Source organism: Eubalaena glacialis, chromosome 10 (genome assembly GCF_028564815.1).
Source record: "Eubalaena glacialis isolate mEubGla1 chromosome 10, mEubGla1.1.hap2.+ XY, whole genome shotgun sequence".
Lineage (NCBI taxonomy): Eukaryota > Metazoa > Chordata > Mammalia > Artiodactyla > Balaenidae > Eubalaena > Eubalaena glacialis.
The window spans coordinates 109,499,731-109,519,479 of record NC_083725.1 but is presented as its reverse complement, the minus strand read 5'-3'; the positions used below and the strand labels follow the sequence as shown (position 1 = coordinate 109,519,479).

The window sequence follows — 19,749 nt, the reverse complement described above, 5'->3', positions numbered from 1 at the left end:
ACCCCTCTGGCATTTGTATACATTTCCTTTTCTAATCCTTTTATAAGGGGAATAGATTAATATACCCAGATATGAATGTTGTTTTCATAACATCTGAATGGTACTATTCATTCCATCAGGAAAGGAACTGAAAAGGCTTTATTCCTGTTTTGTTTAGCTTATCCCAAATGTCTATTATCAGGATCTAAATTTTCATTTGTGTCTTACAATATCACTGGTAACTGTATTCCTAGGTGGTGTTCTTATCTTATCATGCAATAAAGATGAAATACGAAGACTGAATCTCATTTCAAATACAGTTTTAGAACCCAAAGGAGTTTTAGATATTATAGTTAGACTTTTGATGGCAGAGGGTGCTGAATCCAAAAAGATCGGGTACGAATTCTCCAAGTTTACATGGGATCTGTGCATAACTGACAGGGTCTACTACCCAGAAATACTGTCAACCAGTCTAACACTATTTCCATAACTGCCTCCTATACAGATTTTTTTAAAAACCTATGATTAGTTTAAACGACTATTTTACATGTGCTGATTGGTTTTTTTAAAAAAATACAGTATATTTTTTATTTCTTATAAAGGTTACAAATAACCAATGGAAGACCAGAATCAGACAGCAGTGACCAAATTTCTTTTCTTGGGCCTCACAGATCATCTCTATCAGCAGATTGTCCTCTTGTCATTCTCCTCTTTGTCTATCTTGCCACAGTGGGGGGTAACTTGGGGATGATCACTCTCATATGGATGGATCCCAGACTCCACACACCCATGTACTTTTTTCTTAGCCACTTGTCTTTGTAGACATGTGTTCTTCTACTTCCATTGCCCCCAAGATGCTGTGTGATATCTTTGCAGAGAAAAAGGGCATCTCTTTCATGGGTTGTGCTGCACAGAGGTAGTTCCTTGGTTTTTTGTGGCAACTGAATGTTTCCTCCTGGCTTCCGTGGCCTATGATCGGTATATGGCCATCTGTAAGCCCTTGTTGTACACACTCGTTATGTCCCAGAGGGTCTGTGTGCAGCTGGTTATAGGCCCTTATGCTGTGGCTTATAAGCACCATGACCCATACCGCATTGACATTCTGCTTACCCTTCCGTGGTCCAAATATTATCAATCACTTTTTCTGTGATATTTCACCACTGCTTTTTCTAGCATGTGCAGACACCTCGATGACTAAATTTATGCTCTTCATCTTGGCTGGAGCAATAGGAGTACTCAGTGGCCTGATCATCACGGTCTCCTATGTTTGCATCCTGATGGCCATCCTGAGGATCCAGACTGCTGATGGGAGGAGGAAAGATTTTTTTACTTGTTCTTCTCACCTGGCAGCTGTCTCCATCCTATATGGGACTCTTTTCTTCATTTATGTTTGACCTAGCTCAGGTTCCTCCCTAAATCTCAATAAAGTGATTTCTCTCTTTTACACTGTGGTGACCCCCAAGTTGAACCCCCTCATCTACAGCTTGAGGAACAAGGAGGTGAAAAATGCATTCAGTAGGAAGTTTGAAAGGAAAAAAAATTTTTTTAAGGTAGATAAGATGGATTTCTAATTGTGGTGCACCACAGATGTTGATTCAATTATGTGTGGTAAAAAGAATGCCGGACTGAGAATTAGAAAGTCTTTAATTCCTGAGTCTGCCAATTCTGAGGTCACTTATATACTGGAAATATTTTTTATATTGTTTTTTCTTCAGTCTTCTCCTTTGCAAAAGGATGGGGAATATAAAAATTTTACATATATATTGAAGGTAAAAATGTAATATATGCCATAAGAAAATCCAGGAGAACATTTATGCGTTCATTTTTTTTAACATCTTTATTGGAGTATAATTGCTTTACAGTGGTGTGTTAGTTTCTGCTTTATAGCAAAGTGAATCAGCTATACATATACATATATCCCCATATCTTCTCCCTCTTGCGCCACCTTCCCATCCTCCCTATCCTACCCCTCTAGGTGGTCACAAAGCACCAAGCTGATCTCCCTGTGCTATGCAGCTGCTTCCCACTAGCTGTCTGTTTTACATTTTGTAGTGTATATATGTCCATGCCACTCTCTCACTTCATCCCAGCTTACCCTTCCCCCTCCCCGTGTCCTCAATTCCATTCTCTACATCTGTATCTTTATTCCTGTCCTGCCCCTAGGTTCTTCAGAACCTTTTTTTTTTTTTTTTTTTTTAGATTCCATATATATGTGTTAGCATACGGTATTTGTTTTTCTCTTTCTGACTTACTTCACTCTGTATGACAGACTCTAGGTCCATCCTCCTCACTACAAATAACTCAAGTTCGTTTCTTTTTATGGCTGAGTAATATTCCATTGTATATATGTGCCACATCTTCTTTATCCATTCATCTGTTGATGGACACTTAGGTTGCTTCCACGTCCTGGCTATTGTAAATAGAGCTGCAATGAACATTGTGGTACATGACTCTTTTTGAATTATGGTTTTCTCAGGGTATATGCCCAGTAGTGGGATTGCTGGGTCGTATGGTAGTTCTATTTTTAGTTTTTAAGGAACCTCCATACTGTTCTCCATCGTGACTGTATCAATTTACATTCCCACCAACAGTGCAGAGGGTTCCCTTTTCTCCACATCCCCTCCAGCATTTATTGTTTCTAGATTTTTTGATGATGGCCATTCTGACTGGTGTGAGGTGATATCTCATTGTAGTTTTGATTTGCATTTCTCTAATGATTAGTGATGCTGAGCATCCTTTCATGTGTTTGTTGGCAATCTGTATATCTTCTTTGGAGAAATGTCTGTTTAGTCTTCTGCCCATTTTTGGATTGGGTTGTTTGTTTTTTTTTTATATTGAGCTGCATGAGCTGCTTGTAAATTTTGGAGATTAATGCTTTGTCAGTTGCTTCATTTGCAAATATTTTCTCCATTCTGAGGGTTGTCTTTTCATCCTGTTTATGGTTTCCTTTGCTGTGCAAAAGCTTAAGTTTCATTAAGTCCCATTTGTTTATTTTTGTTTTTATTTCCATTTCTCTAGGAGGTGGGTCAAAAAGGATCTTGCTGTGATTTATATCATAGAGTGTTCTGCCTATGTTTTCCTCTAAGAGTTTTATAGTGTCTGGCCTTACATTTAGGTTTTTAATCCATTTTGAGTTTATTTTTGTGTATGGTGTAAGGGAGTGTTCTAATTTCATTCTTTTACATCATTTATGCATTCTTATATGTGGGAAGGCATTTTATTCCTGCCCAGAAAAGCAAATGTTATAAGGGAAAGATCAACAGAGTTCATTAATAAAGGTTTCATAGACCTTGTTAAAAGCTGAACAATGGAAAGTGAGAGAACAATTGTAGAACAAGTGACTCACAATGAGTTAATGTCCCAGTAAGAACATATATATATATTTCCCAACATTTATATATATTATATACTTTTTCTTTTTTTTTTTTTTTTTTTTTACTATATACTTTATTTTTTTTTTTTTTTTAAACATCTTTATTGAAGTATAATTGCTTTACAATGGTGTGCTAGCTTCTGCTTTACAACAAAGTGAATCAGTTACACATATACATATGTTGCCATATCTCTTCCCTCTTGCATCTCCCTCCCTCCCACCCTCCCTATCCCACCCCTCTAGGTGGTCACAAAGCACCGAGCTGATCTCCCTGTGCTATGCGGCTGCTTCCCACTAGTTATCTATTTTACTTTTGGTAGTGTATATATGTCCATGACACTCTCTCACCCTGTCACATCTCACCCCTCCCCCTCCCCATATCCTCAAGTCCATTCTCTAGTAGGTCTGTGTCTTTATTCCCATCTTGCCACTACGTTCTTCATGACCTCTTTTTTTTTTTTTTCCCTTAGATTCCATATATATGTGTTAGCATACTGTATTTGTTTTTCTCTTTCTGACTTACTTCACTCTGTATGACAGACTCTAACTCCATCCACCTCATTACAAACACCTCCATTTCATTTCTTTTTATGGCTGAGTAATATTCCATTGTATATATGTGCCACATCTTCTTTATCCATTCATCCGATGATGGACACCTAGGTTGCTTCCATGTCCTGGCTATTGTAAACAGAGCTGCAATGAATATTTTGGTACATGACTCTTTCTGAATTATGGTTTTCTCAGGGTATATGCCCAGCAGTGGGATTGCTGGGTCATATGGTAGTTCTATTTTTAGTTTTTTAAGGAACCTCCATACTGTTCTCCATAGTGGCTGTATCAATTTACATTCCCACCAACAGTGCAAGAGTGTTCCCTTTTCTCCACACCCTCTCCAGCATTTATTGTTTCTAGATTTTTTGATGATGGCCATTCTGACCGGTGTGAGATGATACCTCATTGTAGTTTTGATTTGCATTTCTCTAATGATTAAAGATGTTGAGCATTCTTTCATGTGTCTGTTGGCAATCTGTATCTCTTCTTTGGAGAAATGTCTATTTAGGTCTTCTGCCCATTTTTGGATTGGGTTGTTTGTTTTTTTGTTATTGAGCTGCATGAGCTGCTTGTAAATCTTGGAGATTAATCCTTTGTCCGTTGCTTCATTTGCAAATATTTTCTCCCATTCTGAGGGTTGTCTTTTGGTCTTGTTTATGGTTTCCTTTGCTGTGCAAAAGCTTTTAAGTTTCATTAGGTCCCATTTGTTTATTTGTGTTTTTATTTCCATTTCTCTAGGACCTGGGTCAAAAAGGATCTTGCTGTGACTTATGTCATACAGTGTTCTGCCTATGTTTTCCTCTAAGAGTTTGATAGTGTCTGGCCTTACACTTAGGTCTTTAATCCATTTTGAGTTTATTTTTGTGTATGGTGTTAGGGAGTGTTCTAATTTCATACTTTTACATGTACCTGTCCAATTTTCCCAGCACCACTTATTGAAGAGGCTGTCTTTTCTCCACTGTATATGCTTGCCTCCTTTATCAAAGATAAGGTGACCATATGTGCGTGGGCTTATCTCTGGGCTTTCTATCCTGTTCCATTGATCTATATTTCTGTTTTTGTGCCAGTACCAAACTGTCTTGATTACTGTAGCTTTGTAATATAGTCTGAAGTCAGGGAGCCTGATTCCTCCAGCTCCATTTTTCGTTCTCAAGATTGCTTTGGCTATTCGGGGTCTTTTGTGTTTCCATACAAATTGTGAAATTTTTTGTTCTAGTTCTGTGAAAAATGCCAGTGGTAGTTTGATAGGGATTGCATTGAATCTGTAGATTGCTTTGGGTAGCAGAGTCATTTTCACAATGTTTATTCTTCCAATCCAAGAACATGGTATATCTCTCCATCTATTTGTATCATCTTTAATTTCTTTCATCAGTGTCCTATAATTTTCTGCATACAGGTCTTTTGTCTCCTTAGGTAGGTTTATTCCTAGGTATTTTATTCTTTTTGTTGCAATGGTAAACGGGAGTGTTTTCTTAATTTCACTTTCAGATTTTTCATCATTAGTATACAGGAATGCAAGAGATTTCTGTGCATTAATTTTGTATCCTGCTACTTTACCAAATTCATTGATTAGCTCTAGTAGTTTTCTGGTAGCATCTTTTGGATTCTCTATGTATAGTATCATGTCATCTGCAAACAGTGACAGCTTTACTTCTTCTTTTCCGATTTGGATTCCTTTTATTTCTTTTTCGTCTCTGATTGCTGTGGCTAACACTTCCAAAACTATGTTGAACAATAGTGGTGAGAGTGGGCAACCTTGTCTTGTTCCTGATCTTAATGGAAATGGTTTCAGTTTTTCACCATTGAGGACAATGTTGGCTGTGGGTTTGTCATATACGGCCTTTATTATGTTGAGGAAAGTTCCCTCTATGCCTACTTTCTGCAGGACTTTTATCATAAATGGGTGTTGAATTTTGTCGAAAGCTTTCTCTGCATCTATTGAGATGATCATATGGTTTTTCTCCTTCAATTTGTTAATATGATGTATCACGTTGATTGATTTGCGTATATTGAAGAATCCTTGCATTCCTGGAATAAACCCCACTTGATCATGGTGTATGATCCTTTTAATGTGCTGTTGGATTCTGTTTGCTAGTATTTTGTTGAGGATTTTTGCATCTATGTTCATCAGTGATATTGGCCTGTAGTTTTCTTTCTTTGTGACATCTTTGCCTGGTTTTGGTATCAGGGTGATGGTGGCCTCGTAGAATGAGTTGGGGAGTGTTCCTCCCTCTGCAATATTTTGGAAGAGTTTGAGAAGGATAGGTGTTAGCTCTTCTCTAAATGTTTGATAGAATTCGCCTGTGAAGCCATCTGGTCCTGGGCTTTTGTGTGTTGGAAGATTTTTAATCACAGTTTGAATTTCAGTGCTTGTGATTGGTCTGTTCATATTTTCTATTTCTTCCTGGTTCAGTCTCGGCAGGTTGTGCATTTCTAAGAATCTGTCCATTTCTTCCAGGTTGTCCATTTTATTAGCATAGAGTTGCTTGTAGTAATCTCTTATGATCGTTTGTATTTCTGCAGTGTCAGTGGTTACTTCTCCTTTTTCATTTCTAATTCTATTAATTTGAGTCTTCTCCTTTTTTCTCTTGATGAGTCTGGCTAATGGTTTATCAATTTTGTTTATCTTCTCAAAGAACCAGCTTTTAGTTTCATTGATTTTTGCTATTGTTTCCTTCATTTCTTTTTCATTTATTTCTGATCTGATCTTTATGATTTCTTTCCTTCTGCTAGCTTTGGGGTTTTTTTGTTCTTCTTTCTCTAATTGCTTTAGGTGCAAGGTTAGGTTGTTTATTCGAGATGTTTCCTGTTTCTTGATGTAGGCTTGTATTGCTATAAACTTCCCTCTTAGAACTGCTTTTGCTGCATCCCATAGGTTTTGGATCGTCGTGTCTCCATTGTCATTTGTTTCTAGGTATTTTTTGATTTCCCCTTTGATTTCTTCAGTGATCACTTCGTTATTAAGTAGTGTATTGTGTAGCCTCCATGTGTTTGTATTTTTTACAGATCTTTTCCTGTAATTGATATCTAGTCTCATAGCGTTGTGGTCGGAAAAGATACTTGATACGATTTCAATTTTTTTAAATTTACCAAGGCTTGATTTGTGACCCAAGATATGATCTATCCTGGAGAATGTTCCATGAGCACTTGAGAAAAATGTGTATTCTGTTGTTTTTGGGTGGAATGTCCTATAAATATCAATTAAGTCCATCTTGTTTAATGTATCATTTAAAGCTTGTGTTTCCTTATTTATTTTCCTTTTGGATGATCTGTCCATTGGTGAAAGTGGGGTGTTGAAGTCCCCTACTATGATTGTGTTACTGTCGATTTCCCCTTTTATGGCTGTTAGTATTTGCCTTATGTATTGAGGTGCTCCTATGTTGGGTGCATAAATATTTACAATTGTTATACCTTCCTCTTGGATCGATCCCTTGATCATTATATAGTGTCCGTCTTTGTCTCTTGTAATTGTCTTTATTTTAAAGTCTATTTTGTCTGATATGAGAATTGCTACTCCAGCTTTCTTTTGATTTCCATTTGCATGGAATATCTTTTTCCATCCCCTCACTTTCAGTCTGTATGTGTCTCTAGGTCTGAAGTGGGTCTCTTGTAGACAGCATATATATGGGTCTTGTTTTTGTATCCATTCAGCCAGTCTGTGTCTTTTGGTGGGAGCATTTAATCCATTTACATTTAAGGTAATTATCGATATGTATGTTCCTATTCCCATTTTCTTAAATGTTTTGGGTTTGTTATTGTAGGTGTTTTCCTTCTCTTGTGTTTCTTGCCTAGAGAAGTTCCTTTAGCATTTGTTGTAAAGCTGGTTTGGTGGTGCTGAACTCTCTCAGCTTTTGTTTGTCTGTAAAGGTTTTAATTTCTCCATCAAATCTAAATGAGATCCTTGCTGGGTAGAGTAATCTTGGTTGTAGGTTTTTCTCCTTCATCACTTTAAGTATATCCTGCCACTCCCTTCTGGCTTGCAGCGTTTCTGCTGAAAGATCAGCTGTTAACCTTATGGGGATGCCCTTGTGTGTTATCTGTTGTTTTTCCCTTGCTGCTTTTAATATGTTTTCTTTATATTTAATTTTTGATAGTTTGATTAATATGTGTCTTGGTGTGTTTCTCCTTGGATTTATCCTGTATGGGACTCTCTGTGCTTCCAGGACTTGATTAACTATTTCCTTTCCCATATTAGGGAAGTTTTCAACTATAATCTCTTCAAATATTTTCTCAGTCCCTTTCTTTTTCTCTTCTTCTTCTGGGACCCCTATAATTCGAATGTTGGTGCGTTTAATGTTGTCCCAGAGGTCTCTGAGACTGTCCTCAGTTCTTTTCATTCTTTTTTCTTTATTCTGGTCTGCAATAGTTATTTCCACCATTTTATCTTCCAGGTCACTTATCCGTTCTTCTGCCTCAGTTATTCTGCTATTGATCCCATCTAGAGTATTTTTAATTTCATTTATTGTGCTTGTCATCGTTTCTTGGTTCCTCTTTAGTTCTTCTACGTCCTTGTTAAATGTTTCTTGCATTTTGTCTATTCTATTTCCAAGACTTTGGATCATCCTTACTATCATTATTCTGAATTCTTTTTCAGGTAGACTACCTATTTCCTCTTCATTTGTTAGGTCTGGTGTGTTTTGACCCTGCTCCTTCATCTGCTGTGTGTTTTTCTGTCTTCTCATTTTGCTTATCTTACTGTGTTTGGGGTCTCCTTTTCACAGGCTGCAGGTTCGTAGTTCCCGTTGTTTTTGGTATCTGTCCCCAGTGGCTAAGGTTGGTTCAGTGGGTTGTGTAGGTTTCCTGGTGGAGGGAACTAGTGCCTGTGTTCTGGTGGATGAGGCTGGATGTTGTCTTTCTGGTGGGTTCGTCCACGTCTGGTGGTGTGTTTTGGGGTGTCTGTGGCCTTATTATGATTTTAGGCAGCCTCTCTGTTAATGGATGGGGCTGTGTTCCTCTCTTGCTAGTTGTTTGGCATAGGGTGTCCAGCACTGTAGCTTGCTGGTCGTTGAGTGAAGCTGGGTCTTGATGTTGAGATGGAGATCTGTGAGAGATTTTCGCCGTTTGGTATTACGTGGAGCTGGGAGGTCTCTTGTGGACCAGTGTCCTGAAGTTGGCTCTCCCACCTCAGAGGCACAGCCCTGATGCCTGGCTGGAGCACCAAGAGCCTTTCATCCACACGGCTCAGAATAAAAGGGAGAAAAAATGGAAAGAAAGAAAAAAAGATGATAAAAGAAAATAAAATAAAGCAATTATAATAAAAAATAAGAAAAAAAATTATTAAGAGTAAATTTATTAAGAAAAAAATTTTTTTTTAATTTTTAAAAATAGATTTATTAATTTTTTATACTAAAAATAAGAAAAAAATTATTTAGAAAAAATTTATTAAGAAAAAAATTTTTTAAAATAAAAAATATGAAAAAACTTATTAAAAATTTTTTTTTAAAAATAGAAAATAAGGAAAAAATTATTAAGAAAACATTTATTAGGGAAAAAAAAATTTTTAAGCCAAAAAACAAAAAAAAACAAACAAACAAAAAAAAACGGACGGACCTAACTCTAGGACTAACGGTGAGAGCAAAGCTATACAGACAAAATCTCACCCAGAAGCATACACATCTACACTCACAAAAAAAAGGAAAAGGGGAAAAGTTAATATATCCTGCTCCCAAAGTCCATCTCCTAAATTTGGGATGATTCGTTGTCTATTCAGGTATTCAACAGATGCAGGCACATCAAGTTGTTTGTGGAGCTTTAATCCGCTGCTTCTGAGGCTGCTGGGAGAGATTTCCCTTTCTCTTCTTTGTTCGTACAGCTCCCGGGGTTCAGCTTTGGATTTGGACCCGCCTCTGCATGTAGGTCCCCTGAGGGTGTCTGTTCCCCGCCCAGACAGAACGGGGTTAAAGGAGCAGCTGATTCGGGGGCTCTGGCTCAGTCAGGCCGGGGGGAGGGAGCGGTACGGAGGAGGCGGGGCGAGCCTGCGGCGGCAGAAGCCGGCGTGACGTTGCAGCAGCCTGAGGCGCGCCGTGCGCTCTCCCGGGGAAGTTGTCCCCGGATTACGGGAGCCTGGCCGTGGCGGGCTGCACAGGCTCCCGGGAGGGGCGGTGTGGAGAATGACCTGTGCTCACCCACAGGCTGTTTGGTGGCGGCAGCAGCAGCCTTAGCGTCTCATGCCCGTCTCTGGAGTCCGCGCTGATAGCCGCGGCTCGCGCCCGTCTCTGGAGTTCGTTTAAGTGGCGCTCTGAATCCCCTCTCCTTGCACGCCGCGAAACAAAGAGGCAAGAAAAAGTCTCCTGCCTCTTCGGCAGCCGCAGACTTTTTCTCGTGCACCCTCCTGGCTAGTTGTGGTGCGCTAGACCCTTCAGGCTGTGTTCACGCAGCCAACCCCAGTCCTCTCCCTGGGATCCGACCGAAGCCCGCGCCTCAGCTCCCAGCCCCCGCCCGCCCCGGCGGGTGAGCAGACAAGCCTCTCGGGCTGGTGAGTGCTGCTCGGCGCCGCGCCTCTGTGCGGGAATCTCTCCGTTTTTCCCTCTGCGTCCCTGTTGCTGTGGGATCCGCGCTGATAGCCGGGGCTCGCGCCCGTCTCTGGAGCTCGTTTAGGCGGCGCTCTGAATCCCCTCTCCTTGCGCGCCGCGAAACAAAGAGGCAAGAAAAAGTCTCTTGCCTCTTTGGCAGCTGCAGTCTTTTTCCCGGACTCCCTCCCGGCTAGCACCGAAGCCCGAGCCCCAGCTCCCAGGCCCCGCCCGCCCCGGCGGCTGAGCAGACAAGCCTCTCGGGCTGGTGAGTGCTGGTCGGCACCGCTCCTCTGTGCGGGAATCTCCGCTTTGCCCTCCGCACCAATGTGGCTGCGCTCTCCTCCGTGGCTCCGAAGCTTCCCCCCTCTGCTACCCACAGTCTCTGCCCACGAAGGGGCTTCCTAGTGTGTGGAAACCTTTCCTCCTTCACAGCTCCCTCCCACTGGTGCAGGTCCCGTCCCTATTCTTTTGTCTCTGTTATTTCTTTTTTCTTTTGCCCTACCCAAGTACGTGGGGATTTTCTTGCCTTTTGGGAGGTCTGACGTCTTCTGCCAGCGTTCAGTGGGTGTTCTGTAGGAGCAGTTCCACGTGTAGATGTATTTCTCATGTATCTGTGGGGAGGAAGGTGATCTCCGCGTCTTACTCTTCCGCCATCTTCGTCGCTGTCTTACTTTTTCTACATATATATATTTCTCTACTGTGTTTCATATATATATATTAACAAATGAATAGGCAATGACACAATTGGTAATGTAAATGGCCAAAAATACAAATATATATAAAACTTGCTCAACTACTCAATTGCTCAAGTAAATTAAATGAAAATGACAATGCAATCCTTTTTTCCATCTATCAGATTGGTGAACATTAAACTGATTACATGCACTGCCGGTAAGGTCACCATTTGAATATGGATAGCAATTCTATACTTAGTTCCTGTAGCTAAGTGTGAATAGCTACATTTTCAGAAAGTAATTTGATGATTTCTTTTAAAATGCATATGATCTTTGACCTAGCTATCTTACATTTGTAGATCTACGCTATAGAAATATAAATACCAGACACAAATATTGAGGCATCATTTGTAGGGAGATAAAAGGAAACAACCTGCATTTGTATCATTAGGAGAAACAAGTATTCTTTCTATGAAATGTTGTGCAGCTAATTATAAGAAGAATGATTTAGATATTCATGCTTTGGTTTGGAGGAAACTCCCTGATACAATCCTAGTTGGATGGAAAAAAATCAAGTCAAAGTATAACCTGCAGAACTGATTATACTTAGTCAAAAAAATGTGGGTGTAAAATGTACCTAATGTGTAAGATATATTGATATGTGCATATATACAAAATCATGGTGAGAAGTGTGGAAGGTCACAGACCAAACTGTTAACATTGGTTACTTCAGCGGCATGATACTGGAAGTAGGAGGGCGGGCTGGTGTTTCATACTCATCTAGGTTGAACTTGTTTTATAATAAATATGTTTAATTTTGTAATTAAGATTCACACTTGAAAAGCTGCAATCTGTGTCAAAACTGAATTAATGAATTTATCAGTAAATATACAAATTGAGGGCAATGGGCTCAATACCTTCTCTTAAGGCTGCTTCTATATTCTAATGTTCTCCATTTCATGAAACACTTCTAAACATTGGTGACTGAAATCTTTGTCAAAAACCAAAAAACATGGACAGATTCTCAGCAACTCTATGCTTCAGTCTCTCACTTTTCCCCTCTAAAGATCTGCGTTTTCCCTCTAGCCCCATATTCTGTAATTTTTATACATAGTGGTATGTTTTCTCCATATTAAAAACTTTGAAATGATAGCAAAGTACTAAGTTCAAAGTGACACAATGCAAATATGATGAAATTTGAAAAGTATACTAAATATTATTTTAAACATATCCATATAAAACTAACATCATTGATTGTCAGTCATAAAACTTTCCAACACCATTTTACTAAGAATTGTTAAAACTTGGGGTTAGGTGTGACAAAGGGAAATGTATTTTTCCTATTTTTATCAGTTTCTTTCCCAGTCAAATTTTGCCCTAAGATGCCTCTATTCTGTGTCTTTGTTATATAGCATGTCTCAAAACAAATCACGTCACCTTTAAAGATTGTCTTCCCTAGTATGACACCTGAAGTATTTTCTGTCTTTTTAATTGTTTCTTAAACATTTTTTTTTTCTTAAACGTTTATGATGCAATATCTATTGAAAGGGGATTGGGAAAAGAATAGCAGGAAGCAAGTGATAATTATAAATTTCCTCAATGTCTCTGTGTCCCTTCCCCAAGTATATGCAAATATATTCAAAACCAGCTGTCCTCTCTAGCTCTATTTATTGCTGTTCTGATATCTTAATGTATGTTCTGTCTAGAATACTCTTTGTACCATATTCACATGGATAACTCTACTTGTTTTTCACGTACAAGCAAAGTGTGGCTTTCATTCAGAGAATAACCCTAACTCTTCAATCTCATTTGAGCCGCTCTGTATTTTTCTCTTACAGCATCATATTCTTTTCCTTCAGACTTTATAAGTATAACATGGTGCTCATTAAGGTAGTTTTTATTTTGTTTTGATTTGTTTTTATTAGTGAGAAATGTTTGCAGCTGATTCTTCATATTAGGCAGTGACAGAAATTCACTTGGAGGTGCATTTTACACTCTGCTATTCTGTAAGTGGTTCTCCTTATTCTGTAAAAAAAAAAAGGGTGATTTCCAATATCAGGAGCAGGGAAATTCTATATCAATTAAGGCCTGCACACACTGAAATCCCCTGATTTGTGGTATTGGTGCCTGGGAGGAGATCATCAATTTTCATAAGGTATGGTTTCTCAAGAGAACTCAGATGTAATCCTTACCTTTGTTTCTCTGTAGGTGAGGTGTTTTTTGCCTCTGGCTTCTTTCAGGAATTTTTCTTTATCACTGATTTTCATAGTCTGAAAATTTTATATTTATGTATAGTTGTTTGTTTGTTTTGGGAATTTATCCTGCTTAGTGTTCTCTGAGCTTCCTGGACCTGTGGTTTTGTGTCTAAGATTAATGGGGAAATTCTCAGTCATTTTGTTTCAAATATTTCCTCTGTTCCTTTCTCTTTCTTCTTTGGATATTCCCATCATGCATGTTATACCTTTTGTAGTTACCCCAGAGTCCTTAGATATTCTGTTCTTTGTTTTTCACTCTTCATTCTCTTTGGTTTTCAGTTTTTGAAGTTTCTCTTGCTATATTCTCAAGCACACTGATTCTTTCCTCAGCCACATCCAGTCTACAAATAAGCCCATCAAAGGCATTTTTATTTTTGTTACAGTGTTTTTTACCTCTAGCATTTTAATCATAGCTGACTTAAATTCCTGGTCGTATAATTCCTACATCCCTGCAATATCTGGTTCTGATGTGTGCTCTATCTCTTCCAATTGTGTTTTTGCCTTTTTGTATACTTTTAATTTTTTCTTGATAGTCAGACATGATGGGCTGAGTAAAAGGAACAGCTGTAAATAGGTCTCTAGTACTGTGGTGTGAAGTGTGTGGGGAGGGGAAGTGTTCTATGTCCTATGATTAGGTCTCTTCTTTAGTGAAATTATGCCTCTGGATTGTGAACTTCACAATTGTTTCTCAGGGTCCCCCCCCCCACCCCCATAAGTTGGGATAGGATGGCTAGAGTGGGCTGAAGTTGGGTATTTCGCTTCCCGTAGGTCAGTTGGGCTCTGATAATAGCCCAGCCGCTTAGGCTTTGGTCAACTAGTTTCTCCTAGAAGTACAGAGTGCTGTGATGTATTTGAAAATGGTACCTCTTCACCTCCCCCTGCTGGAAGCATAGGGGGATTTTGCCCTGATACTTACTGTGAGAACCTGGTTGATCTCCTGGAGGTAAATCTCACATACTGTCCATGGTTCTGATAAATGGAATATTGCCTGCCATATCAGTAGTCAGAGGATGTCACAGTCATCAGTGATTGCAGCCACCACAGAAAGGTGTGCTGGTGAGCCCCGACGGAATTTAGGAAGGAAGAAGAACACCTGCCATCTAGCAGCCATCAGACTGCAGCCACTCCCTATGGTGAGTCCTGAGGAAACTCAGGATATAAAAACACAGGATACTGGCCCCAGACAGCTGAGGTGCATATCAAAGGAATGATTTCAGTGAGCCCAGACTCTTGCATCTTCCCATACATAGAAAAGCAGTAAATTCCTTAACTTGAGATATCTAGTTTTCTCTTATTAACAGTAATCTTTTGTTCTTACTACCTGCCCTTTGTTGCAAAACTCCTATATATCCTAGCTGCTCCCTCGCCCCCTCGGAGCAGTTTTCTCAGGGTTACTTGAGATGCTGCCTCCTGGGCTTGAAGTCCTAAAAATTCCCTCTGAATAAAACATAACTCTCAACTTTTAGGTTGTGAATATACCTTTTTTAGTCTACAGTTCCCACGGTGATTTCCTCTTGTGAGTCTGCTCTGGTCAGCTGTGACTCCTTGCATTCACCTGTTGGTCTCTCCAGTCTTGGGGGCAATGGTTTACTCTGTGTCCTCTCCTCTCTTAAGGATCCAAGAAGTGTTGTTGATTTTTTCAGTCTTTTCAGTTTTAGGGCAGAATGGTGACTTCCAAGCTCCTCACATGCAGACCCAGAAACCAAAAGTGCCCTCATGGTTTTTGTAATAATATTCCTTCTGCCTGAGATCACTCTTCCTCCAATTGGAAGTACAATATTGTTAAAACCTGGTCCTCCTGATATTTAGGGCAATTACTCTTTGTAGGGTACCATGATATCTGCTCATTAAAAAAAGGGAGGAAAGAAGGAAGGAGGAAAGGAGGGAAAGAAAGAAGAAAAGAAAACTCAAATAGCTAATCACACTGAAAGGGAATATTAAACATTTTATGATTAACTCATGACTATTCCCAAAGGACCTTCTATTAAAAAAGGACAATTATATTCTTGTGGAATTTTATTTATTTATTTATTTATTTATTTATTTTTAACATCTTTATTGGAGTATAATTGCTTTACAATGGTGTGTTAGTTTCTGCTTTATAACAAAGTGAGTCAGTTATACATATACATATGTTCCCATATCTCTTCCCTCTTGCATCTTCTTTGTGGAATTTTAGAAATATGTGATAGAGAAGTAAAGGAGAATTTTTTGAAAAGAAAGTCAGTGCTTCCTGGTACTTTCTGATGAAGCCAGTAAGGGGAAGGAGATAGTTTCGAGCACTCAGGGAAATAATGACACTTGCTCTCAATTGCCTCTACTTTGTTCTCTTTTATAGTCAACTTTTTAAAAAATTGGATCTTTCTTCTGAGAGATATTTAACTGATATAATCTTCTGAATGGATACAGCAAATATATCTTATATATTTTAATATATGTAAACTTTGTATGTGTATACATATACACACACATACTGTACACACACACACAAACACACTCAATACAGCAAATATATAACGGAGCAAACATTATACTAGCTTAGGGGGAGGTCCTGAAATGATGAAATGATAAGTTTAAATAGATATTACAATACTAAGTTTTAAGATAAAAGTGAGAGGGTTGCAATAAAAAGGCATGTGTAATTATGCAAAAAGAAATACGGGTGGGATCCTGGTTTTACAGCATATGCAATAGTTGACTCAAAATGGATTAAAGACTTAAATGTGAGACCTTAAACTGTAAAAACTAGAAGAAATCATAGGGGAAAAGATCCTTGACACCGGCGTTGGCAATGATTTTTTGAATGTGGCACAAAAGCCCAGAATAAAAAAGCAAAAATAAACAAGTGGACTATATCAAATTAAAATGCTTCTGCACAGCAAAGAAAACAATCGTCATAATGAAAAGACAAATTGTGCATTGGGAAAAATATTTGCAAACCATAGATATGATAAGGAGTTAATATCCGAAATATGCAAGGAACTCAAACATCTCAGTAGTGAAAAAGCAAACAACCTTATTGAAACAAATGGGCAAAGGACTTGAATAGACATTTTTTCCAAGGAAGACCTACAAATGACTAATAGGTATATAAAAATATGCTCAACATCACTAGTCATCAGGAAAATGAAAATTAAAACCACAGTGAGATATCATCTCACACCTGTTGGGATGACTATTATCAAAAAGACAAAAGATAACAAGTGTAGTCAAGAATGTGGAGAAAAGTGAACCCTTGTACATTTTTGATGGGAATGTAAATTTTTACAGACATTATGGAAAAGAGTTTGGAGGTTCCACTAAAAATAAAACTACCGTATGATACAGCAATCCCACTTCTACATATATATCCAAAGAAAATGAATTCAGTACCTTGAATAATATGAATGTCCACTGATGGATGAATGCATAACGAAACTGTGATAGATATATCTATGTCTATGTCTATGTCTATATCTATATCTATATCTATCTATTCACTTTAAAAATGAAGGAGATCCTGCATTTGGCAACAACATGAATGAATCTGGAGGATATCATCCTAAGTGAATAGGCCAGACATAGAAAGACAAATACTGCACGATCTCACTTACACGTGAAATCTAAAATAGTCAAATTCATAGAAATAGAGAGTAGAACAGTGGTTATCAGGGACAGGTAGGTATGGGAAATAGGGAGATATTGGTCAAATGGTGCGAAGTTTCAATTACATGGGATGAACAAGCTCGAGAAATCTAATGTATGGCATGGTGACCACAGTTAATAATTACTTTATATTATACTGGAAACTTGCTAAGAGAGTAAATCTCAGGTGCTCTCACCACACACAAAAAATGATAATGGATAAAGAAGATGTGGCACATATATACAATGGAATATTACTCAGCCATAAAAAGAGACGAAATTGAGTTATTTGTAATGAGGTGGATGGAGTTAGAGTCTGTCATACAGAGTGAAGTAAGTCAGAAAGAGAAAAACAAATACAGTATGCTAACACATATATATGGAATCTAAGGAAAAAAAAAAAAAGGTCATGAAGAACCTAGTGGCAAGACGGGAATAAAGACACAGACCTACTAGAGAATGGACTTGAGGATATGGGGAGGGGGAAGGGTAAGCTGGGACGAAGTGAGAGAGTGACATGGACATATATACACTACCAAACATAAAATAGAGAGCTAGTGGAAAGCAACCGCATAGCACAGGGAGATCAGCTCGGTGCTTTGTGACCACCTGGAGGGGTGGGATGGGGAGGGTGGGAGGGAGGGAGATGCAAGAGGGAAGAGATATGGGGACATATGTATATGTATAACTGATTCACTTTGTTATAAAGCAGAAACTAACACACCATTGTAAAGCAATTATACTCCAATAAAGATGTTTAAAAAAAAATTATTAGAGTGTCCAATAAACACTGCATCCTCTGCAAAAAAAAGAAAAAATGATAATGAAGTGAGAAGATGGATGTATTAATTAGCTTGGTTGTATTATTTCACTATGTGTATGTGAAACATCATGTCATACTTCTTAAATATATACAATTAAAAAATAAAATTTAAAAAAAGCATGTGGAATTTTACTTTCTCCCTTTATAGCATGAAAAGTACAAGTAATTTGCTGTCTACATTTGGCAATAACTAGACTGTTTATTGTTTGGTTTATGCATTTATATTAAAAATAATATATGTTCATGGTAAATAAGATTCCAATAAGATATGCAAGCGAGTACACAGTAAGAAATGATCATCACAGCCCAGATCTCCAGCTTCGCTCTCTAACATGGATCAGTATTAATAGTTCCTGGGTTTCCTTCTGGAGGATTTTTATCCATTTACAATATATATATGAGTATATCTTTCTACTCTCAGGCAAATGGGAAGATATTGTACACACTTATGAGCATTTCTTTTTTTCTAATTTAAAAAATAACTCAGAGATAAATATGTTTCAGTATTTTAATTAACTGACTAACTCAACATATATTTATCAAGTGCTACTGTGCTAGGTGCTATATGGTGGCTATGCTAGGGCAGGGACATAATATACTGGTGAGCAAAAATAGTGTCCTTGGGGGTTTGTGGTTTAGGGAAGAGACAAGGATATATATAATTGCAAATATATGTGCATTGTTCAGCATAACAAGGCCTGCAAAGTTGGTGTTCTTGGTCATGGACACTTGGAAGGGTATGGATTTTCTAAGTAATTAGAGCAGCAGAGACTGGCTAGGAAGATGCTTCTTGTTGAGCTCATGTGTGGATACTTCAAACACGGTATTATTTTTATACACCACAAGGTGGCAAAACTTCTCCAAGAAAAGCGTCTTTCCTTGCTTTGCTGGAGTTGGAATGTATTTTTTGACTGTACACATATGGACATAAATAATTATATAGAAAAATAAACATTTAAAATATATCATACATAAACAATGTCATTAATTATATTTAATACATTTATAAATAAAGGAAAATAATTCTTTTTTATTTCTGTTATGTAGGTTACACTAATGCATGCCTGTTACTAAGAAGAGTCAAAATCCCTAAAGTATATAGAAGAAAAATGAAAGCTGCCTTCAACCTTCCCCTTTATGTTTAGCCTGCTTCAAACTCAAATTTATTTTTTTTTAAGATTTATTTTAGTTTCATGGCAAAATGTTTTGGAGAGTACAGAAGATAACTCCTTTGAACAGATTTTTTTCCCTTTACATTTGCCCGCAAAGATACAATATTAAAATATTTTGCTTGCTGTTACATTTCCATGATTAAGTTATCTTTCCTGAAGGTAGGGACTACATGTTTGTTTGCTTTTGATTTTTAACAATTGCAATTCCTATTTGTCTCACCTCTCATACATCTCTCACACTCTTGTCAGAGCACCACTGGGTAGAAAGTTATGAAAAATTAGATAGGAATTTCACATTACCAGAAAAGCTGCAATTTCTGAGATTTTATGCCGTCTCCTCCCAAGGATATGAAGAGCACCTCAGTGTTCAAAACAGAGAAATTAAACAACAACAATATTAATATTAATTCTAAATTTATATATTATATATTTTAAACAAGGTTCTAAATGCTTTACCTGTATTAACTTATTTTACAAATTATTCATAGAATCTTAAACACAGTTGCTGTGCATTTGCAGTTTTTAAAAACAATTTTATTTCTTAGAGAAATGTTACATTTTATACATTTTTATTTTAGTTGTGTGATATTTAGGAAAGTTCTCCACTGCTCTAGGCAGGTTTTATCTCTTTGAATTGTTTGAGGTTTGAATGAGATAATATCCATAAAATGTTCAACCCTGTGCCTGGCATTTAGCAAGCACTTAGAATTTAAAAATATTCTTTCTGTTAAGTATTGAAAGTTAGGGACAGGTGTGGAGGGAACCCTGAGTTATTGGTGTTA

At 37.9% G+C, this 19,749-nt stretch overlaps 1 pseudogene; it reads left to right on the top strand.

Annotated features, from left to right (window-relative positions):
• The first annotated feature begins 595 nt into the window (after positions 1–595).
• Positions 596–1,550, top strand: LOC133099939 (olfactory receptor 5G3-like; annotated as a pseudogene).
• The last annotated feature ends 18,199 nt before the right edge of the window (positions 1,551–19,749 follow it).